We start from the raw sequence: 24802 nt of genomic DNA, 5'->3' as shown, positions 1-24802 counted from the left end.
CTCCTCCTAAAATTTCATTCCACTCCTCTCTGCCTAGATAACATCTCATCCTTCAAGACCTGGCTTTGGCCAATGGGACCTGGACACAAATATCAGCGTGCCAGCTCCAAGGGCAGATATCATGAGGTCTCATGGGATTCCTCTCGCCATTGTGGCCACTTCCAATTCCCTCCTTGGAAGAACATGCTCCGCCATCCATTCAGCTTGACTTGAGAGTGAGATCCATAGAGGAAGCCGTCTTCTCTAAGTAGCCACCGTCCCGGAGAGGACAAGAGACCCGCGGAGAAGACCTAGTCACAACAACTACAGCCTGAAGCGTGGGGCCCAGCCCTGCCCTTGGCACAGCACAAGCAAGGGATGGTGGGGTGGCTTCTGGGACACAATTGGCTCCTTTCACTATGGCCTTTCTTGCAGACCACCTACAAGTTCACTCTTAGAAATGGAGCTCAGATGTATGAGTCCCTGGACCCAGTGCCCTAACTTCTCCGTGCATCTGCTCTTGATCTATAAAATATGGATACCCAACAGCATCGTTGAAAAGATAATATGAGTCGTCACCTATGAGGCACCTAGCATGTGCTTTTTACATTGTAAAATATTAAAAAGTAATGACTATTGTTACAGCAGTGTTAGTATTAAGAGTATTTGAGGGGCACCTGGGTGGCTCGGTCAGCTAAGTGTCCGCCTTTGGCTCAGGTCATGATCTCCTGGTTCATGGGTCCGAGTCCCATGTCGGGCTCTGTGCTGACAGTGCAGAGCCTGCTTCAGATTCTGTGTCTGCCTCTCTCTATGCCGCTCTCCCACTCATGCTCTCTCTCTCTCTCTCTCTCTCTCTCTCTCAAAAATAAACGTTTTAAAAAAGGAGTATTTGAAAAATGGTGTATTAGCTACCCATTGCTGTATAATAAATGACTCCAAAACTTAGTGGCTAAGAATAACATATTTATGTATTTATTTGACGGTGTCTGTGGGTCATGAATCTGGGCTTAGCTGGAGTGTTCTGATTCTGGGTCTCTCACAAGAGTGCAGTGAAATGCTCAGCTGTGGTTGTGTTCACCTCTAGGCTCATCTGGGGGACGACTGCTTCCCAGCCCACTCCTATGGCAGGTCATGTGCTCAACCCGCTGTTGGCAGGTCATGTGCTCATGTCATATATGACCTCTCCAACATATATGGGCCTCTCCAACATTCATCTTGCTTCACCCAGAGAGAGACAAGGGAAGGGAGCAAGTACTCAAGACAGAAGCTGCAACCTCTTAGTAACCCAATCTCAGAAGTAACATCCATAATTCTGCTGTATTTCATTTGTTAAAAGTTAGTCACTGGGTCCAGCCCACAGTCACCATGAGGCAGAAATGACTGGGGCCATCTTAAAGGCCACCTATCACCAAAGATAAGGTACTAATGATCACTACTACCAATAAATAATGATAATAATGGTGAAGGGAAAGAGTGATCCATATGAAATCAGAGACAATAAGGATTCACATCTCAACTCTAGGATTCACTTAACATGGGTCCATAGGACAAGTTACTTACCCTCTAAAGTCTCTGTTCTTAATTTGCAAACAGAAGGTTTGTACAGAAACTGCATGACATAAATGAAATAATGGATACAAAACGCACATGTGGTGTTTGGCACAAAGGAAGATGAAAAATAAATGCTGGTATCATTATTGCATTGTGTGGGGTTTTAGCTCCAGCTAAATGTAATTGCATTTTCTTGGCATATTTTTTTTTTTCCTAAGGAATTGGCTTGTCTAAGATACTGGCCAATCTTTTAGACCATAAAATAAATGTTTCATCTGCTCGCAGTTTCTTAGACCTTAGGACAAGAGATAAAATGTCAATGGATGAGGTCCTGAGTGTTACAGAAAACTCTAAGTATGTGCTGTCTCACATCCTGAGCTCAAAATCTTCCTGGAAGGCTCCAGGCCTACACGACCTCCCATTTCCTTCCAGGAAAAGACGAGCCCATTAGCCCAAGGTAGCACCATGGCCTCTAGCAAGGAGACAGGAGAGCAAGGAAGTCTCTTCCCCCAAGGTAGTAGCTATTTTAGTCTTAACATTTAGAGAGATACAATTACTGTGTCTTTGATATTCGTGAAGGCATTTCTCACACTCTGGTAGCCTGAGGCCATTCCAAAGTTTGAAGGATAGAGTCAATTTATTGAATCAGACATTAAGAGGGGATTTATATGCAGCTCCAGATAAGGACCAAATATTGATTTTTAAGGGGAAAAAATGAAATGTTTTTCCTCATACCTAAGAAAAAATTGAAGTTGTCTGGATTTCTCATAACTTGGAGAATTTGTCCGGTCCCAAGAACTTGGAGTTTAGTACTAAAGTGGAACCAGCTCTTGGGAATTTTATCCGCTTCCACATCTCCAACAGGAGACGATCCGGTCAATTTGAGGTAACCACAGGGGCGTTAGAAAGGCTACCAGACCCTATGTCTGCCCTGATATCTGAGTTTCTACCACTTGAGGATCCTTCCTTTGGAGAGACAATATGGTTCTGGAGACAGAGCACATGAATCAAAAGACAAAGGGATGAGTTATATCTCAGCTGCTTGTTGGCTATGCCAACTGGGACTCTTGTATTTGGTTTCTTCATCTGGAAAACAGAGTGATGATAATATTTGCATCACAGACTGCTTATGTGAGTGTGAAAATGCTCTTAAAAGAATTTTGTCATCGGTGGAAAACTGATTCAGCTGTCAGTTAGCTAGCATTTTGAATTCTATCTTTGATATTCACTACAATTCTTATGGAAAGAGTAAGGTTCCTATTGTTACCCTTTAAACAAAAAAAAAGAAAGAAAGAAAAACACTGAGGCTCGGGCAGGCAATTAACCTGCCCTTTGTCACTGCTACATTTTATGGTTGCTGATGTTACTGGATTCAATCATTACATTTCTGAGAATTACCTATAAAATACAAATGTTGCCATTATAATTACCTTGGGTTTTTTTTTCAGTCCTTACCTTTATGGCTTAAATTAGTTTCTCTCAATTTTTATTGATAATTGAACCAAAAGAATTGAACCAAAATCACTTCTGCGTTTACTATGAAAGTACTATTTAATGTACTATTTATTATATCATTAAAAGGCTTTTACAAACAGTATCAGGTAATAAATTCCTTTAAGAATATTGTGACAGGAAGTAAGTTTATACTTCTTTAATAATGGGTATCCTTTCTTCTAACAGATAATAAGAGCATTTCAATCGATCACAGTTTCTTTTGTCTCTACCACCAAAAACCGTCTAAACCAAATTTACTCTAAGTGATTCAAAAACATTATTCCTTCATTCATTTATTTTCTCACTCATTAACCAAATTTTTTTAATTTGGCTGATTAATTACCTTTTGTTCCAAGCATTGTTCTAGGGGCTAGGGAGAATGGAATGGAAGAAAAATATATATCTCTTCTCTCTTAGAGCTTATATTTTGTGGAGAATACACATAAATAATAAACAAATATCGCATATAAAATACTGATAAATGTTACACAGGAAAAAAATGCAGAGAAGAGAAACTGGAGTGTCAGAATAGGAGAGGGAAGGTGACAGGTTGCAATTTTTACAGGGTGCCAGGAAAGGTGTCATAAAGAAGGTGACATTTCTGCCATTTGCAGCTATAGTCTAGCTAGCTTGGATCATACCAAACCTTGTCCTGAAGACAAGGAAAAAAAAAACCAGGCATATCTTCTAAATATTCTGCTTGAAGGAATTAAAGAGCTATTTAACTTAAAGGATCAAGATCTCAAGGATAAGAGAAGCACAGAATAGTGAGCCCTAGATTCTGTCTTCACTTGAGGTATTTACTGATTAGTAAATGGTGACCAAGAGGCTAAGAAACTGAGGAGAAACTGGTAAAAGGCTGAGACTTCAGCCATCTCAAAGGGCTGTGGAAGCAAAAAATTGCAATTCAGGGCATGTCACAGAGGAAAGGACATGGTAAATACCACAGCCTTTAAGTTGGGACCACTGAGGTTCTACACGCCCCAAATAAGGGCAAACCGGATATTTATCAGCTTCCACAAAGACTGAAGACACAGCTTCAATTCAGCTCAATTCCAGACTGGTTCATTATTATCTCCCAAACCCTAAATTCCCGCCAGAAGATAACTTCATCCCAGAGTCTCATGTTAGTTCTACACTTTTCTCATGCATAATGGCTGGAATTCTGTGAAATTTACTAGGCATACCAGGAGACAGAATCAAATAACCAACACCAAGAGAAAAAAGCAGGCAACAGAAATGGAACCAAAAGAGATCCAGAAGGGAATTTTTAAATAACTGATTAACGTGTACTAGAAAATAAATGACTAAAATGGAAATTTGACTGGAAAACTGGTAAGTATTTTTTTAAAGAATCAATGGAAACTCTAAAACTGAAAATACGGTATCTAAATTTAAGTGTTTAATGGACTCGTTTAACAGAAAATGAGGCAAAAGAGAAGAAAAGACGAATGAACTACAAGATAGATCAGCAGAAAATATTCAGACTAAATCATAGTAAGACCAAAAGGTGTAAAGCACAGAAGTTAGGATACAATACATCTGACACATGATCAAAATATTTAACACTAATTAAAGTCTCAGAAAGAGAGGGCAGAGAAAATCAGTTAAAGGCAGTATTTGAAGAGATCAGGACTAAAGATTTTTGACAACTCATGAGCTAACAGAACACATCAAGCACAGATTCCTGCTCAAAGGTCTGAGATAGCTGAGGGAGGATATCTAGGAGAAGAATGCTCTGGGTGTAGTAAAGGCAAGTGTAAACATCCCGGGGCATGGATTCTAATCTGGGCAAAGATGAGTGAACAGGAGGGAAAGTAGTAAATTAGGTCAAGGAAGTGAAAGAGCAAAATGAAGGAGGGCTTTACAGAACCCCGTAACATCTTTGGCTTCTATTCAATATGATATGGTGAGCTGTTTTCTTAAAGGACGACTGACATGATCAAACTTATCTCTGAAAATGAGTAATTATCACCAAAAGAACGTTTCTCATTCTTACCATCGGTTGTCTACTGTTGCATAACAATTACTTCAAAAAGAGTGGCTTAAAACAGCACACCCACATCTCACAGTTCCGTGGGCCATAATTCCAGGCCAGCTCATTTGAGCTCTCTTAGGTTCTCAGGAGGCTAAAATCAACACATGGGCCACACTGAGATCTTATTTGGAGGTTCAAGGAAGGCAGTCACTTCCAAGTTCATTAAGGTTATTGGTGATTCAGTTTCTTGTGGCTGTTGGAAGGAGGTCTCCATTTTCTTGCAGACTAACTCTCAGCTCCTAAAGGTTCCAAGTAGTGCTCATGTCTGGCCCCCTCCATCTTCAAAGCCAGCAATGGCATATCAAATTCCCCCCATGCTTCAAATCTCTGAATGACTGCACTGCTGGAGAAAACTTTCTGCTTTTCAAGGGCCTAAGTGGGGTGCCTGAGTGGCTCAGTCCATTGAGCATCTGACTCCTGATATTGGCTCAGGACATGATCCCAGGGTCATGGAATCAAGCCCCACATTGGGTTCCAGACTGAGTGTGGAGCCTGCTTAAGATTCTCTCTCTCTCTCTCTCTCTCTCCCTCCCTCCCCCCCCCCTCCCTCCCTCCCTCTCTCTCTTCTCCTCTCCCTCAGTCATGCTTTCTCTCTCTAAAATAAAATTTAAAAATAAATAAATAGCCTAACTGATTAAGTAAGGCCCACCCAGTTAATGTTCATATCTTAAGGTCAACTGATTTGGGACATTAATTCCTGCAAAACTCCTTCACAGAAATACCTAGATTAATATTTTATTGAATAACTAGGAAACTGAAACTTTGGGAAGACATCTTTAGAATTCTGCCCACATTTCTATTTTGCAAAGGAGAAAATGAGACATAGAAAGGTTATGACTTGCCCAATATCACATTACTAGTTATAATTGCTATTGCTTTTTTCATGCTGACTAAAGCAGCTATAGACTAGATAGGAAAAGCATGCAAGGAAAAAACCTAGAGTTCTGATACTATAGTCCAAAGATGATTGTGGCATCAGTGAGGGCGGTAACAGTGGAGGTTGTGAGAAGTGGTTAGTTCTGGATATATGCTGAAGGTATAGTCAAGATTCACTGTATTGGATCTGAAAGGAGGTATCGAGATGATTTTAAGGTTTTTGGTCTGAGCAAATAGAAGGACTTCTATTGAGAATACATTTACTAAGTTTGGGAAGTCTGGAGGATGAACAGGTTTGTTGGGGGAAGATCTGGTTTTAGACATGTTAAATTAAGATGTCTCTTAGGCATTCAAATTAGATGTCTAGTAGTATATAAATTTGGAGATCAGGGGAGGTTGTCAGTGGATAGATGATATTTAAAACCCTGAGACTAGATGAGATCACGAAAAGAATATAAGTATAGTTAAAGAAGAAAAGAGGTCCAGAAAGTGAGCCTTGGATACTCAATGTTTAGAGGTCAGGAAAAGAGAATGAACTCAAAAAGGTGTTCAAGAAGCAGCCACTGATGTAGGAGGAAATCCAAGAGAGTGTGGTGTTCTAGAAGCCAAGTTAAAGTATTTCACTGACGAAGTAGTGAGAGATCATCTGTGCAAAATAATACTGATAAATGAAATAAGGTGAGGACAAGAACTAACAGTACAGAGTTCACTAGTGACCTTGAAAAAAACTGTGGTGGAGAAATAAGGGTACAAGCCTTACTGAAGTGGATTCAAGAACGAACAAAGGAAGATACCGTGGAGATTATGAATATAGACATCCTTTTCTAATTGCTTCACTATAAAAACAATCAGAGAATTCAGGTCTAGAATGTAAAAAGCTAAGAAGAACATCACTTTAATCTTCACGACAAGAAAAAGTGGGGTAAACTACAAAATTATTACTTTGCTTGAACTATCAGACAGCTGAAGGCACGGGGCTAACAAGTAACCTGAAATCTAAAAAGAAAAACCTTAAAACCTAGTTTACCTATGGCAAACCACAGAAGGAAGAGATTCTGGGCACCATACAAGCAGCTAAAAAGTCTAACAAATTGCTAAAGATTCAATGTGAGCTAGTTTGAGAGTATAAAACACTGGAAACCACAAATAAAAGAGGAGTTTGCACCCACTTTCAGGGTTTTCTCCATAGACCTTCAATGGGTATTCACAGAAAGATTGGAATAAGGGCATGAGATAGGAGAAAGCCTTCCTCCATGGTGCCTTGTGGGAGGAAGAGGGCAACTGCCTTAAGGGAAAGACATAAAACTCCACCCATGAACCAAACTCCACCCAAGGTCTTTCATGAACCAAAGCCTTGAGATCCTTGAGAAAGACAGCAAGCCTGGGGCCCCAGGGCACAGATGAAGACATTCCGTTGCTGGACAAAGATTCAATAATACAACTTCTACCATGGGAAAGGGGCAGAAAATAGTCCTGAGCCCAGGATCCTATACCAATGCAACTGGAGACCACCAACCACTGAGGAAAAAGCAGAAAATGGACACAGAAGAATCACCAAAGACAACAGGCAGAGTCTGGCTGCCATGGGGAGGAAGAGCAGGTAGGTGAGAAAGCCTGACCCAGAAAGCCAGGTCCACAGGATATAAAACCTACTGGGCCTAGATAATAGGCCCACTATCCACCAGCAGACTAACCAACACTGGGAAACAAACAACAGCAATCTAGCATTGTGGAAAAGACAAGCACATGAAAAGAGACCTCATCACATAAGCATGCAGGGTAAGCCAACATCTAATGATACAACAGGAACACTGAGAAAAACCTTCCAGGATCCCAGATGCCAACCTAAGTACAAACTAATATCTGAGGAATTTGAAACCACTCATGCCTTGAAGGTAACCATAGCAACAACTCCTGACTGTATTAACTCAATACCACACACCCAGGGCTTAGCAGAAAAGACGTGACCATTCCTAAGCATAAACCTATTTAAATTTGTTCCTCCTATGCTACACTGAGTGTCTGGTGTTCAACCAAAACTTAAGACACACACACACACACACACACACACACACACACAGCACATAAAAACAGCCAACTCTCATGAGACATATTAATGAACAAAACTAGACTCAGAGGTGAGCCAGATATAACCATCAGGATATTTAAAATTGTTTCATTAATATGTGAAAGGCTCTAGTGGAAAAACTGGGCAATATACAAGATGGCTGGGAAATTTCAGCAGAGAGAATAAAACTATAATAAAGGGTCTAACTGAAATGCTATGAATGAAAAGAAAACACAGTAAAATATCTGAAGAATATTCTTGATAGGCTCATTAGTGCACTTAAATAGCTAAGAGAAAAAAAAAATCAGCGAACCTGAAGTTAGGTCAATAGAAATTACCCAAACAGAAACACAAAGAAAAGAGTGAATAAAAAATAAAAGCATATCAACTCATCCAAGATCTATAGCACAATACCAAATGGTCTAATATTTGTGTAATAAAGTTCCTGAAGTAGAAGAATGAAAGAAGAGAATATTTAAAATGTTAGGAGAGATAATCAGCAAGAACTTTCTCAAAATAGTGAATTATATCAAGTCATGGTCTAACAAACTCAGAGAATCCCCAAAATGTAAATGTTTTCTTAAAAAACCATGCTTATCACATTCAAGCTGCTGAAAACCAAAGATAAAGAGAAAAAAAGATAAATTATATAAAGAGAAGTAGATATAAATTACAGCCAACTTCTCATCAAAAACTATGAAATCCAAGAGGCAATGGAATGACCCTTTTAAAATACTCAGTGAATAAAAGAAATCTGTTAACCCAGAATTCTATACCTAGTGGAAATATTTTTCAACAGTGAAGGTGAAATAAGGATTTCTTAATAAAAATGAAAGCTAAGGGGCTCCTGGGTGGCTCAGTCGGTTGGGCGTCTGACTTTGGCTCAAGTCATGATCTCACGACTCGTGGGTTCAAGCCCTGTGTCAAGCTCTGTGCTGACAGCTCAGAGCCTGGAGCCTGCTTCAGATTCTGTGTCTCCCTCTCTCTGAACCCCCGTCTCCTTCTCACGCTCTGTCTCTCTCCCTCTCTCAAATATAAATACACATTAAAAAAAATTTTTTAATTAAAAAAAAAAGCTAAAAGAATCCATTACCAGGGGATTTGTGCTACAAGAAATGTAAAAGGAAATACATGATACAAAAGATATATCTATACCTATATCTATATCTATATCTATATCTATACATATATCTCTCTCTATGTATACATATACATATATCTGACATAAATTTGCATATACATGAAATGAAAAGCTTAGAGATTGTTAAATAAAGGCAAACAAAAGGGCATTTTTCCAATTCACTAGCTCAAAAGATGACTGATTATCTACAGCAAAATTAGCAGCAATGTATTGTGTGTTTATAGCCCATGTAAAAGTGAAATATGTGACAAAACAGCACAAAATATGAGATGGATAATTGTTTTAAGATCTTAACACAATATGTGAAGAAATATATTATTTGAAATTATTCCGTGATAAATTAAGGGTGTATATTTCAAGTACCAGGGCAATCACTAAAACATTTTTTAAAAGATGTTAATAATAAGCCAATAGTGCAAATAAAATGGAAACACAAAAGATTCTCAATTCATGCAAAAGGAGACAGAAAAAAAGAACAAAGAATAGATGGAGCTAGCAGAAAACAACTATCAGATTTAAATTCAACCATCTCAACAATTATGTCAACATAAATGGTCTAAACACACAACTTAAAAACAGATTTTATCAGATCGATTCTAAAAGAAAAACCCAACCATAATACAGTCAGTCTGTTCTCTATATCTACGAACTTGGTGTAATTTTGCCAGGCACAATATGTAAGTGCAGACCCTGCCCAGTAGGAAAGGCATTGTAACAGCAAAGAACTGCCCTGAAAAGGTCAAAGGTCGGTGGAGGAGACTCTTTCTGTTACTGCTTTGTTAGCTGGGTAATCGGGGGGAAAATATAGACTTTCCTACTTCACAAGTCCCTTCTGAATATCATACGACAATTGTTCATTACAAAGCCTTACATAGAAATGTGATATTTTATGGGATGAAATGGCAGATAAGGCTACTCCCAGCCCTGACTTCTATGTTTCTATGCTTTTTGTTTAATGTCTGTTCACCTGTCCTACTCTAAAGAAAGTTCCATGGAAGCAGGACATTTGTGTCTTCCTTAACCCTGGGAGTGAATGAATGGATGAACAAATGAATTAAAAGAGCACAGGCTGTGCAGTAAGACAGACCTGGATTCAAACCTGGCTAACTGAGTGGGTGGCTATTAACTTCAGTTTCCTGATGAGTAAAATGCAAACAATCATACCTGCCTTGGGGTTATTGCAAAGACAGAAACAAATACGATCAGGGCGTATAAAGTGCCTGACACTCTCAGCAAATAACAGCTCCATCTTCAATTATGAGGAGATATTCAGTTGGCCAAAGGAAAGGAAATAAAAAAGGGGCTTCAACTGTGCCCTCCCCACAAAGAGGCGGCTCTGCAGTGGTTCCTGAGGAGCACGGGTATTTGCTCTGGCTGTTCTGATGCAGCCAGGCTATTTTACCAATTTCTGGCCCCTTTCCTTTCTTTGAATGACTGGGACTCCATCTGTAGGTTTTCCCGCACTGTATCATGTCTTGGAGGCAGAATAAGAAGGACTTGTCATTTTAGGACATCCACAGTGAGCTTCTTGGCCAAACTTCACCCACCTCTGAGAATCAGCACGCCCAGACTGTGCGACCGTCCCTCTTCCTCACCTCTCCCTCATCGGCTTCCCCCTCCTGCCAGCTGGCCTTCCTGTCCCCAGTCAGCTGGCATCTCTACCCAAGCAAGAAGATGATGCCACCTCAAGTTCTTCAGACTATTTTCCAAAGGAATCAAGGCAGGGAGGGAAGAAAGCAGAATCTCACAGTCTTACTCTATGTCTTGCTCATTGCTAAATAACTTGCCCAATTTTACAGAGCTGGGAATGAGGGAGCCAGAATCTAACTCAGGTACAACTGGTGCTGGGGGTGCTAGTCCTTGGACATACCATGCTTCTCTTGTAATAGATAGACACACACACGTGTGGCATGCCACACAGGTGCAATGAATGTCTAATGGCAAAGAATGATGGATGGATGGATGGATGGATGGACGGACTGATGGATGGAAATAAGGAAGAGAGAGAACAAGGAAGGAAGAGTGGGAAGGATTAGAGATATCTGAGCCTAAAATACGATAAGATTAAATCCTTATCACAAAATCAGGATGTTTCCTCAGAATTGAGATGTGATTGATGGGTCCAAAGTAACTATATCTTAAACAACTGGGTCAACAGAAGGAGGAGGGAGAGGTCCACATGACTGATAGCCAGCCAATAACATCTTCAGAGATCTCTTTCTTCCCCATCAGTCCTAATCCCTGCATTGAGCAAGGTTATCATGATCCCCATAGCTAATATCTCTTTGTCTTACTCTCCTTTGTCCCCTTCAGCTCCAAGAGCTCCCCAAGCCCTCACCTATAGCAGGTGCTCATGAAATATCAAGTTCATCTCAGAGGTTTTTTTCTCTTGCCATAGCTTTTTAGGTCCTTATAAATGATCAAGGTTCAAAGTGAGACATGAGAAAGATGCTTTCCCAGGGGTCCATGTGTCTCTTAAAAACTCTTCCCCCCCCCCCTTTTTTAAGGAAGAATTAAGAAAGGCAGTTTGTCATTGGACTGGTTCTCCTTGACTTGTTGACAATAGCACAGAGAGAAGTTGAGTTGCATTCTGCCCTATGCTGCCCTTTTTAGGAGGCTAACTGGAGCTATCCCCTGATCAGGCAGTGAGGGCAGATGGAAGGAGGCAGACAGTGGGAAGGGGGTCAGACATATCCCTCACTCCAGATCTGTGGATGAACAGATGTTCCTGACCTTTTTCTTCAGAATTACCTCCCAAGGCCATGAGGATTAGAAGAGAACCACGATGATGCCAGAAATACAAACATCAGGGAAGAAAGACCACTAAAAATTGGGATACCTGGGTCCCCAGTGCTGCATGGCTTTGGATAAGTCAATTATTTTGTCTGAGACTCAGTTTCCATTTATGAAAAGTGAAGTCTTCTGGTTGCTTCCTGCTCTTGAATCTTGTCATGCACTGATTGGTCTCTGAAATTTCCGGGGACCATTATCAACCCTGGCATAGGGAGGAGTGTCAGGAAGCATACTGAATTTCAAATCTCTAGCCCACAGGTGAGTTCTAGCTACACTGAGGTCTCTGTGCCACTGTGGGTGTGGGTCTGTTCCAGAATAGAAGCCAATGGACTCCTTTCCATATATGGGAGTTGCCAGCTCACTCTAGACACCATAGAAATTACCTAGTAGAAGGACCCAAGCCCCAAATGATGGGGCTCATGATCCTTCTCCTTCCTGCTCTACTAGGCTCATATCTTACTGTTTCTGTCTCGTCCTTTATGCTCTAATACAACTGAACTGATAGGCAATATCCACACTCCACATTCCGTGTTCTCTGCTAGTCCCCAGCATTGGTTCATTCATCCTTCTCTGCCCAGAACATCTTCCCACCTCCTTTCCTTTGCCAATACCTACTCAACTGCCAGGATTCTACTCACATCACCTCCTCCATGAAGCCTTCCTTTCCTCCATCCTTCAATTCAGGTTATACTGTATGTCTCTTTCTGTCTGCATTTAGTTATAACAAACACAGCCAGTCTAGACGTGTTATGCAGAAAGTGTATTGTGATTAGAACTGTTAGAGAAGCAAACTTCAGGCACCACACCACCACTAAACGGCCACTGCTCTGAAGGGAAGGAGGTGAGAGGAAATCTCTCGGGCTGCAAGCCCGGCTCATCAGCGAGCTTCCACGAGGACCATTCCCTGTGCTTGACATGCCGGAGAGGAACCAAGAAGAGGAAGCCCTCTATCCACCCACCCCCCGCCAACATCTACTGGAAACATTTGCCTTTAGAAAAGCTTCCTGATTGCCTAAACATCTTTTAGACCTTAAAGAAGAATACAATAATGGTGATATTTCTGGGAACTTGGCAAAGAAAGGAAGATATTTTGAAACAAAGGATTCTTACTGGGAATTCCTTCCGAGACACCCACTTACCCTACTCTTGCAGCGATTTAAAACAAAGAAGCAAAAACAGAGGTATGAGGAACAAAGGCCATTGAAGACCTGCTTATGCCTGAATTCCCTGGATGATGTCCACGACGAGCCCACTGCCACCTAAAGAAGTCTGCACCATTTATGCTGAGAAATTTTCCTTCAAAAGGCTAAGGGTGGCTGATCCTTCCTTGTTCATCATTATACCCCAGAGTTTAGAATGGTGCATCTTACACAGTAACTGCTCAGTAAATACTTGCTGCACGAATCTATAATGAACGAAAACTGTTTTCTGTCATTCCCGTTAATTTGGCCTTAACTGCATACCAACATAGACGCAATCTGTCTTCCGTGGTCCATTTGAGAAAACCTGGAATCTCCTCAGCCTAAATGCCAGGGCCTGGGGTCCCCAGAAGCAGAGCCCAAGACAACAACTCAAGTGCATTCAGTTAATTCCGAGGAGAATGGATAAGGGGCCAGGGGGTTGCAGCGGGCGGGACTGTGTTCTCCAAAAAGACACATCCAAGTGCTAACCCCCGTGCCTGTGCCATGACCTTATTTGGACATAAGGTCTTTGCAGATGTAATCAGGTTAAGTTCCTTGAGGGTTTAAGGTGGGCCCGAAATCTGCTGACTGGTGTCTTATACAAGAAAGGAAAGGGAAATTTGAGAGGCACAGCGCGAACAGCAGGTGAAGAGGGAGGCTGACACTGAAATGACAAGGAACCCTGGGAACCACCGGCAGCAGGAAAAGAAAAAGAAAGATCCACTCTGAGCACCTTCAGAGAGAGCTTAGCCCTGGCGATGCCCTTGGTTTCAGACCTGTGGCCTTCAGCCTCTGAGGGAACATACGTCATGGCTTTCCATCACCTGGTTTGTGGCCCTGCACAGTTTTCTATGGCAGCCCCAGGTAACTAGCCCCGGGATGAAAGTCGGGAGGAGGAGAAGCTGTTACAAGGCGTGTCACCGAACTGACCGCCGCTCAGGGCCTCTGGTGCGTGACCACCATTGGCTCCTCTCCTGTTCATCACAGACAACTTCAAAGGGGACACCTCGCCTGCCCATGTCAGCTCGAGCAGGTGACCGCGGGCTTTCCAGAGAAGGACCAAGAAAGAAAGCAAGAGGCAGAAAGCCACGCTGGGTTGCAGCTGCTGGAAACGAAGCTGGTTTGTGCTGCTGGTGCAGAGCATGGGCGGGACAGGGAGGCCGAGAGCGTCTGCTGGGGGACGCAGGTGGCGTCCCACACGGTACCTAACTCCAGAATTGCCAGGCACGTGGGGTCTGTGAGACGTGCCATCAGCGGCTTTATGAAATGGGCCTCTAGCCCTTTCCACGGAGGAAAAAATTGGAGCTCAGAGAGGTGAAGTAACTTGTGCCTGGTCACACAGCTTGTCAACGGCCGAGCCGGGATTTAAACCCAACTGCTGGGACAGCAAAGCCTGTGTTCTTCCTGCTGCATTGCCCTGCTCCACTGCTTCTGGGGCAGAAATAAGTTTGTTCCCCAAGTGTGAGGCTGACGCCACTTGACAGCTTTCATTTCCTGTTGTTTGCCATCTCATCCGGTCCTTTCTACTCACCCGGAGGTTCTAAATCCACCCCAACTGCACCTAGGGGCCGCTGCATTGACCCCTCATGTTCAGCTCTTGGAGTCTCTGTAGACTGGCACGGACAGGAGGACCACCACTCCTCACCTGTGGATGGCGCTTCACAGTTTAAAAGAAAAACCTCCAACGACCACAGCAAATATTTTCTGAGTGTTCTTCCTGTACGTCGGCCTGAGCTAAGGAATGAAAACGGCGAACAAGACAGGGGTACCCAGCAGTCCCCTTGCAGAGTCCGAGACTGGAGGGGGAAATAATGAATGAACCCTGCAGTGGGAACTCTCCATTGCTCAACCCCCCCCCCCCAACCCCGTGGTCTTCACCCGACTTGAGAAAACCCACATCGCCACCAGGGCTCAGGGGCCTCACATGACCCATCTCCAGCCATGCTTCTCCGGTTGGCTCTCAAGGGCCTCCGGCTGCCCCTGGAACAGGCCAGAAGCCCTCCCACCCAGCCCTTCAGCGCTGGTTCCTCCCTCACCTCCTTCACGTGAGCTCAGCCATCTTCTATGCCCACCGGCCCTCCCTCCGCCTTCCCCTTCCTCCTTTCCTTGCTGTTTTAAATACGGCACCCCGCACTTCCTCCAATCATAGATCACGTACACCTTCATTTATTATATGTACTGTTTGTTCTCTGTCTCCCCCTATCAGAACCTAAGCTCCATGGGGGTGGGGATTTTTGTCCCTTTCATCTCCTGAAGGTGTCCCAAGCACAAGAACAGGTCCTGGCCCTTGGCAGGAGGCAGTCACTGGGCTTGTGAAGTGAAAATGAGCCAGAGGGAGGAGGAAGCAGGTGCTGAGAATCATCTGTAAAGGGGACCTGGCCTGGGGGGGGGCCTGGACAAGCCACGTCGCCCGAGGAGCGGCTGAGAGGCAGAAGGAAGGCCTGGGAGGTGGAGACGGCAAGAGGGGCGTGGGCCCAGAGCACAGTGTATGCAAAGGTCTGAGGCGGCAAAGAGCTTGTGAGCTTGGAATATGAGAAATTTCTAGAACCAGCGTGGCTGGAGCAGAGTGAGGGAGAAAGCACGTGTCTGCGCCGGGGAGGCCGGGGGAGGACGCAGGTGTGCCCCCACACAAGCGGTTCCCCGCTCCAGCCTCTCCTTGCACCCGTGCAGGGAGTGAGCCCCAGCCAGGCATGGCTGGTGAGCACTTGAAAGGGAGCCGGTGCCACTGAAGAACTACGTCTTTTATTTTTGAGTTTACATCCAAGTTAGCACCTAGTGTAACAATGATTTCAGGAGTAGATTCCTTAATGCCCCTTCCCCATTTAGCCCACCCCCCAACACACACACACCCGCTCCAGGAACCCTCTGTTTGTTCTCTAGCTTTAGTAGTCTCTTACGTTTTGTCCCCCTCCCTGCTTTTACATTAGTTTTGCTTCCCTTTTCTTGTAAGAACTACATTTTTTTTAAATTTTAATTAATTTAAATACAAATTTAAAACCCAACGTTCAACTCAGTTATCAGAAAACATTTAAGAATGTTTGGAACAACCTGAGTTGTCGTAAATCCACTCTGTCTCCAGCAAATGTTGTGAAACTCCAGTACAAATTGGGTCATTCCAATGAAAAGTTAGAGTCCAAATAGAGATGTGCTAAATGCATAAAATACATACCTTTCCTAAACTTGGTATAAAAAGAGAATGCAAAATATTTCGCCTTTTTAAAAAAAAATTTTAGGGGCACCTGGGTGGCTCAGTTGGTTAAGCATCCAACTTGGTTAGACTCAGGTCATGATCTCACGGTTTTGTGAGTTTGATCCCCTCATCAGGCTGTGCACTCACAGTGCAGAGCCTGCTTTGGGTTCTCTCTCTCTTTCCCTCTCTCTCTGCCCTTGCCCTGCTCGTGTTCTGTCTCTTCGTCTCTCCCAAAATAAGTTTTTTTAATATTTGTGAGAGAGAGAGACAGACAGAGCATGAACAGGGGTGGGGCAGAGAGAGAGGGAGACAGAATCTGAAGCAAGTTCCAGGCTCTGAGCTGTCAACACAGAGCCTGTCGGGGGGCTCAAACTCATGAGCCATGAGATCATGACCTGAGCCGAAGTTGGATGCTCAACCAACTGAGCCACCCAGGCGCCCCCATCCTTTGCCTTTTTTTATATCGCCTCCATGTTGAAATGATATTTTGGATTTAGTGGGTTAAATGCCGTACATTATTAGAATGCATTTTGCCTGTTTCTTTGTACTTTTTTAAATATGGCTGCTAGAAAAAAAAATTTTAATTATATAGATGGCTTGCGTTGCACTTTTGTTGGGCAGTGCTGCTCTCTACCATCAGATCCTGAAAAGCTCAAGCTTATCTTACGTATATTTGTCTCCCCAGTGCCGGCCCAGGGTGGGAGGATCTGGTATGGAGAATGGACTCCGGGGAGGCTTCCTGTGACTTCTGCAAGCACTCCGTCCCCAGCCAGCCCTCTTGCTCCCAGAATCCTCCGGCAGCATTCAATCTTCCCTGGAATAATGCAAGCACAGGGCTTTGCCAGCCAGCAGCTCACTACCTGCGAGGCACTGCTATTTATAGATGATGCCATCCATGGGAAGTAATAGTCCCCCAGAATTCTCAGAAGATTTGCCTTTCGATTAGAGCCCAGCCTGGTTAGGAAAGTGAAGACCAATTTATGAGTATTTTTAGTCCATGCGATGTACATTCAGGAGCACCGAAATTCTGATCCATTCTTCCCCAGGAGGCTGAGCCCAGCTGCAAAGTCAAAAGAGGGGCTTTTTCACCATGGAAAATAATTAGCTTCCCTGTAAACAGGTTCCATGGAGCAAGTCAGTGCACGGGTCTGTCTGAGGGGAGAGGGATGGGGCAGGTGAGGAAGGGATCTCTCAGAAGTCAACATAAGCAGCATTTCAGAGCAGTTTGGTGGGAGCTGCTTGGAGATTTGATTTCCAGCTCATTCTCTTGTTCTCTCACCTGCCATTCCTGAACATCGCTTAGCACCGATTGAGAAAAATTACAAAAATAAAACCCATCTTTGGGAACACTGCAAAAGGCAGAATTCTCCTGGTTCAGAGGCACTGATTTGTAATCCTGGGTCTCCATGCAAAGACTCAAAGATAGCAGCCTCTTGTCCCTTTCTTTTCATCAAAATTATGTCTAGTGCATTTCAGGGAAAGAAACAACTCGGCAGGAAGTGACCTGTCTTCACTCTGATAGTGATGGGCAGCCTTTGACTGTTGATGGGACTCACTAAAAGGGAGCCAGAGCCAACGAGAGAGCACAGAACTGCATGTCAGAGACCCTGGCACCAATTAGCTGTTCTGGGCCACAGAGGCCTGGGTTACCACATCCACAAAATGCAACAGTTTGGAGAACTGGGGAATTTCCTGGCATCCATGCGACAACAGCATGTGGGTGTCTCCCTTCTCGTTTTGTCTTTTGGAATGCTTGACTCCCAGGCTCCCAAGTGGGTGTGCACACCCACATCCGCCTTATTATGTATAATACATATAGACATCATCGTTAAGTACCTGCCATTATCGTTCAGGTTCTCAGATGAGGAAACGGAGACTCAGAAAGGTTCATTGACTTGTTTGAGTCACAGAAAGAGAGAGTAGCAACCAGTCCCAAATGCAGCTCACCGCACATGCAGGCTGGGGATTTTCTCCCACCACCCCCCCCCCCGCCCCGGCATGACAGTCTTTCTTCAGCAAATATCTCCTAATTGCCTGCCACTAATAACAACTGTATGCCTGCTGTGTTAGCTCATTTATTCCTCAAGCAACTGCATGAAATAGGTAAATCTCAGGAAAGGCAATCGGACTTCCAGTTAGCAACAGAGGATTGAAATAAGGTTCTTCTCTCCATCCTAATAGTGCACCAAAATACTAGTGAATGACATTTCCAACGGTTGCTACAAGTCAGCTTACTACAAAGCTCGGTATAAAGCAGGTACCACTCTTGACCTGATTAGTTCCTTTAACGGTCACAAAATCCTACAGGGAAAGTCTTACCATTATTACCAATTTACAGATTCAAAAACTGAGGTAGAGAGGAATACTAAATAGCTTTCCCAAAGATATACAGTTAAAACATAGTGGCGTTTCCCACTTACTGTCTCTTTGGGACCCTGTGCTCTTAAAACTGATGATTGTAAAAGTATAAAAAGTAGCAATGAACCCATAATGAAAATAGCATCTGCAGAAAATGCATTAGCAGCTGAGACATTTCATCACATTCCGGAAAATAGCACAGAGAACCTCACAGGGTACCTGGAACCTCAGTCCCGTGTGAGACGTGCATGAAAATTTTACATCTTGTAACACAAAACTCTGGAGAGGGGCAAGACTGTGGGGTGCCAGGGGAGGGCACCCCCTGGCTAGGGGAGGGGCTGCAACAAAGATTCACCAAGATAGAAGCCTGGAAGCATGGGAATGAGCTGGAAAACCAGACCCCAAGTCGTTTTCCTTCCTCCCCAGACACATGCCATGTGAGCACCATCAGCCGGGTGTGCAACCTGCCATCTAAACCTCATTCCTCCACTTCGAGCAGAACATCTGAGGTGTTCCTTCTAACCGAAGACATTGTGACCCTCTCACGGGATCCCTGATTGGGAATTTGGGTTCCTTTAAGCATAATATCTAGTAATACAAAAAGAGAGAAACTATGAAAGAAGAGAGACATAGCAACGTGGTCTAATAGTTTACCACCACGCTATTACGTTTTAAAACACCACAATAAACAGAAGTCTCTAAAAGTTTCTACAGAAAACTTCTCATTTTAAGACGGCAGAGTAAATACATTTCTGCTGCCTTCTCCTTCCCCAAATGTCCTCCAGTAACAAGAAGAACTAAAAAAAAAAATGTTTTTCCTCTTCAAGGAAACTGAGAGACATATGAACACACTATATGCTGAAGTGGACCACAGAGGGGGAAAAAATGACCTAGCAGAGAGAACATTTCAGCCTTCAGTGCCTGCAAAGAAGGAATCAACCCAACTTGCAACAGAGAAAGGCCAAGAAGTTGAAAGTACTAGGTATCAAAATTGGCAGGGGAGGGAAGAGTGGAGCAGGCAGCTGAATACAGAAAACTGGTCGAAAAAACACATTTTTTTGGTTGGGGTAAATTTATTTCATCTGTCTGTAAAGAATGTGTTTAATAGTTATGGCATTTTTTAATGCGTATTAAGTCAGATGAGTTAGACTGTGCCCCAGATGCAGCAAAAAGCAGGGAAAGAAATGGACAAATCAGCCACAAGATCTGTTTTTAAATCCGTGCGTGATCCACAAGGCCCAAACAATAGAAGAGAATACTAGAAGGTCCCTAAAGTAGTGCCATTCGGAAGAAATCTCTAATAGGTCAGTTAAAATCCGTCTCGCGATAGCAGTGGTTCATTTTAACGACATGGCACAGAACACAAGTGAAAAAAAAAATTCATCTCAAAACAGCCAAGTCCACAATCGTGCAACTTGATGCAAAAACTCAGGCTTCAAATGAAAACAAACTGAAGAACAAACTGAACACAACCCAGATGGTTATGTTGGGATACCTAATGTCCATAACGGCAGCCTTTTACAGTTCATAAAGAGTAGAGCTGGTATGCAAAGAAAAGGACGGGAACAAAAATCTGAGCTGCTGCAATGATGGAATGTCCCTGGGGATTCAGGCAGTGTGGTTACTGTAAGGTCTTGGGAGGGAGGACCTTTTGCTCTTGTTTTGCATCTACAGTCTTCATATATCTTACAGACAAGAGGTTTGTCTCCACTCAAATGCAACAAGACTGAAAACAAAGTACTGTGGCTCTCGGTAGCTCGTCGACAGAAGGGGTATTACTTAGTTAAATAAACCAGGCGCTGATAAAAGAAGATGGGAGCAAACCAAATACCTATGTGAAAATTTTAAATAACAACTTGGAACCCTAGGTCCCCATCCCAACCCCTGTCCCACCCTCCAGGGTTCCCTAGGTTTATTCTCCTGGAGTGCTGAGTTGAGTTTTGACTCTGTACTTCACTGAAAACAAGTTCAGAGTGAAAGCCTTTATATATAGCTGGGTGGGGTGGTGATCCACAGCCCCATGATTTGAAGATCTTCCTACAAAAAAAAAAAACCTATACCAGGAAAAGACCTACAAATCTCTAATGAAAATGCCATCTGGCCTTCTGCTGCCCCACAGTGGAGGCCACCAATGTACTCGGGAGTTGCATCCAATTTTAAGCCTCTTACTTGTTAATATGAACGAACAATTAAGAATTACTAAAAATGGGAGAAGTCGCCCTCCTTGATAAAAAAGAATGAACAAAGAGCAAAGAACACAGAGGCAACAGAGTTAATGCACGGAGCATAAGAAACTTCAAAGAAAATGTAATTAATATCCTCAGAGAAATAAAGGGGGATATTATAACCCATAAAACAAGAAAAACTCAATCATAAGAAAGTACATTCAGAGAATAAGTGAGTGTTCTTAGAAATTAAAAATATGATGACTCAAAAAAATACTTGATTCAAAATAAGTGCTTGACAATAAAGTCAAGAAAATCTCCCGGAAAGTAGGATAAAAAGATAAGCAGTCAGCAGTAGAAAAGAAAGGAAAAGAAAATTAGAATTATCAATCCAGGAGGTGGAACATCCCACTAATAAGAATTTCCAGAGAGATCGGAGAAAATAGAAGAGAGGACATTATCGCACAAAAAGAATACAAGAACATTTCCTAGAATGGAGGTACACAAATTCTCTCTGAGTTTTCAGGAAAATAAAAAGAATTATAAAAGTCCAAAGTCTCAAACTAAAATATATCACTGTGAAATCTCAAAACAAACCATCAAAAATTACATAAAAAGGTACAGGTGATGCATGGGTTTGCACTTTACCATTGGAATATAGGTAGCTAGGAAAATGGACTGACTACCTCAAATTCTAAGAAACTAATTTACCCCTGAGACATCTATAGCTCCATAGGCTGTAAATCAAGTGTGAGCATAAAGTGGAAAAAATGTCAAGTCTCAAAAACAAGAATCCCACTCACTCACCCTTCCTCAGGAAGCTGCTGGAGGAAGGATTCCAACACAACAGAGAAGCAAACCAGAGAATGGAAAACCTACTGCAGGGGAGTGGGGGTGAAAGCGGCAAGGATGATGGCTGGCGGGTGTCTGGGGATACTAAGGAGCTCACTTACAGAGTGATTAGCATTGGATAGGAAAGATGGAGGAAAGATAGGAAAGATAGACAGATGGAGGCACCAGGAGGCTCTAGGAGAAAAGTAGAATGGATAGAGAACTTGACAGGTTGCACAGCGTGGGAAGTTTAGTAGGGTGTGGGAAAACTTAGCCAAATGATAGGAACAAACACATAAATAGTGCTTTTCTGGACACTGTTCCAATCACTTTACACATATGAAACTAATAAAAAATAGGCAATTACTAACTCAAAAAAACCCTAAAATTTTGTAGAAAGAAAGATATAAAGAAAAGAAAGAAAGAAAGAAAGAAAGAAAGAAAGAAAGAAAGAAAGAAAGAAAAAGAGATAAAGAGAGGAAGAAAGAAAGAAGTGTAGTCAGCACACACAACTGGGCTCAGCAGTGGACAGTGTTTATGTAATTATAGTAATAAAACACTTAATATAAATTTGAATTTAAGATGTGACATGACTATCTTGAGAGAATAAGGTAGAAACGCTTAGAAATAGCACAATTCCTTACTTACCATAAGAGAAAAATCAGTAGAAAATGCCTAAGATTTGACCTAATAAATAAACATAAAATTTAGAATTATGAAGCTATCTATTAGAAGAAATGACTAGGGGCGCCTGGGTGGCTCAGTCAGTTGGGCATCTGACTCTTGATTTCAGCTCAGGTCATGATCCCAGGGTCCTGGGGTGGAGCCCCACGCTCAGCATGGAGTCTGCTTAAGATTCTCCCTTTCTCTCTCCCTCTGCCCTTCTCCCCCGCCTAATCTCTCTCTCTCTCTCTCTCTCTCTCTCTCTCTCTCTCTCTCTCTCTCAAAAAAAAAAAAAATTAAAAAGAAGAAGAAATGACTAAAAGAATTAGAAGTGGCAGCCTGCAGGGATGGGGATAGATGGGGGGTTTGACATACGCTTTTTAGTGCCATGATAGATACTGTTGGTCCTTTGCCCAGACCCCCTTACCTGGGAAGTACACCCATCCCATAGCTGCTTTAATCAGTGGTCGCTAATGATCACAAATGCATCCTTTTCCGGAAAATTTCACTCAGCCAACACGAGCAGCCTCATCTGGAAATGTGTGGGGAAGCTGTGACTTCCCTCTGAGGACAGCCATTAGCCGATGGCTGCCTGGCATGGAGCACGAATCCTGTCCCCCTTTCCTCAAGGTGAGAAAACGCCAGGGTTCCAATCATTCTTGAGATAGGCTGTGCTTACACTTCAGCGGAAGCTACCCTTTGTCAACTACTTTCCTTGCCCTGTCCTGCTTCCTTCACCTCCTGACAGACTTCTCCTGAGAATACTCCCTCGATAAATCACTTGCACAAGAATCCCTGTCTCAGGCTCCGCTTCTAAGGAACTCCGCCTCGACAAGTTGGTGCCAGTGGCTCTGTGAAGCCACGGATAACACTTGACCACCTGCCAGCTATTAACCGGCCATCACTGGTTTTAGGTGGAATATTGGTAGGAGGAGACCCATTTTTAAATGCTGAACTAAAAGATTTCCCTTGATCCACCAGGCCTGCGGAAGAGGGCCCACCTCCTTATTAAAGGACAGAGCCCCCACTTGCTTGACCACTCTACTAAATGCTCAGTGGGTCCTGGTGTCTTCATAAGACAGTGTTTGCCCTCCACGAGACCTGTCCCCGCCTTCCCCCTCTCCTCCTGGCCACCAGACCTATAACTAGGATCACATCTCTTCTTGACTCTAGTGGATGGGATGTGCTCCATACGCTAAATAAGGAGAGGTATTATACATCAGCGAAGCTGCAGGATGAGTGCGTCCACTTAGCATGGAGAGAAAAGTGTCCAGAGGAAGTACATACACAAATTCGTAGCAAGGGCAGATGGTTTGGCTGGCTTGTCAAGGGCCAACAAAGAGCAATGTTAGAAGACTGGAGATAAAGAGGTCCGGAGATGAGGCATGTGGATGAATCTATGGGAGAGAATCTTCACGAAGTCTGTCACAGCCCGCTAGAGAGAACCCTGCAGAAGAACACTAAACAACAACTGTGGGAAAGGATGACTTGCCAGGACATGTCAATCAGCCTCTGCCTCTGGCTACCCCGGTTCTATGAGATGTGTGCGTGAACAAAGGAGCCTCAGCAGCAGAGACGGAGGTATGGGTGGGCCCAACAGCATGGGCTTCTGCCCACTGAGCCTGATCCAGCTACGGGCACGCTGGAAGTCTGTCTTGCAAACAGCAGAGACTCATGCTGAGTCCTTGATAGAACCTCAAGGGGACCACCCAAACTCTTTTTTTTTTTTAAGTTTAATTATTTTTGAGAGACAGAGTGTGAGGAGGGACAGAGAGAGAGGGAGACAGAATCCCAAGCAGGATCCATGCTGTCAGCGCAGAGCCCGATGTGGGGCTTGATCCCATGAACCATAAGATCGTGACCTGAGTTGAAATCAAGAGTCGGGCACACAACTGACTGAGCCACCCGGGCACCCCCAAACTCTTGATAATTGTTCACACCTCAGTCCCCACCAGTCTGGAAAAGGCAGTGATTTATCCTGTCCTTTTTTCCATATGCATCCCACAGTATAGACGTGTATGCTGAGTACGAGCTTGCCTTTCACGCCACAGGGCCTTGGTTAGAATCACTGTCTGAGGGCTCACGGGGTGCCTGAACTGCTGACATGGGATCTTCTGCATAACACTGCCTCAGACCAAGAGACGTACCATGTAGTAGAGAAGTTATGGTGCCCACATGACAGACCCACTGTATCCCATGTACCATACCATCCAATAGCTGCCTGCCAGATATGCCAGTGGAATGGCCTCTTGAAGGAGCAGCTAAAACGCCATCTTGGAGATGACACCCTGTGAGGATGGGAGGTACACATACACCAGTGGCCATTGAGTGGCGTGTGTCCCCAGTAGTTCAAATACGTGGGCCGGAAACCAAGTGGAGGAAGTAAGAGTGGCCCCATTCAGCATCACGCTCAGTGACCCACTTGGGTATTTGACTGCCAATCCCTGCAAATTTAAGCTCCGTGGGACTAGACG

Source organism: Prionailurus bengalensis, chromosome F2, assembly GCF_016509475.1.
Source record: "Prionailurus bengalensis isolate Pbe53 chromosome F2, Fcat_Pben_1.1_paternal_pri, whole genome shotgun sequence".
NCBI lineage: Eukaryota > Metazoa > Chordata > Mammalia > Carnivora > Felidae > Prionailurus > Prionailurus bengalensis.
This window is presented reverse-complemented; position numbering follows the sequence as displayed.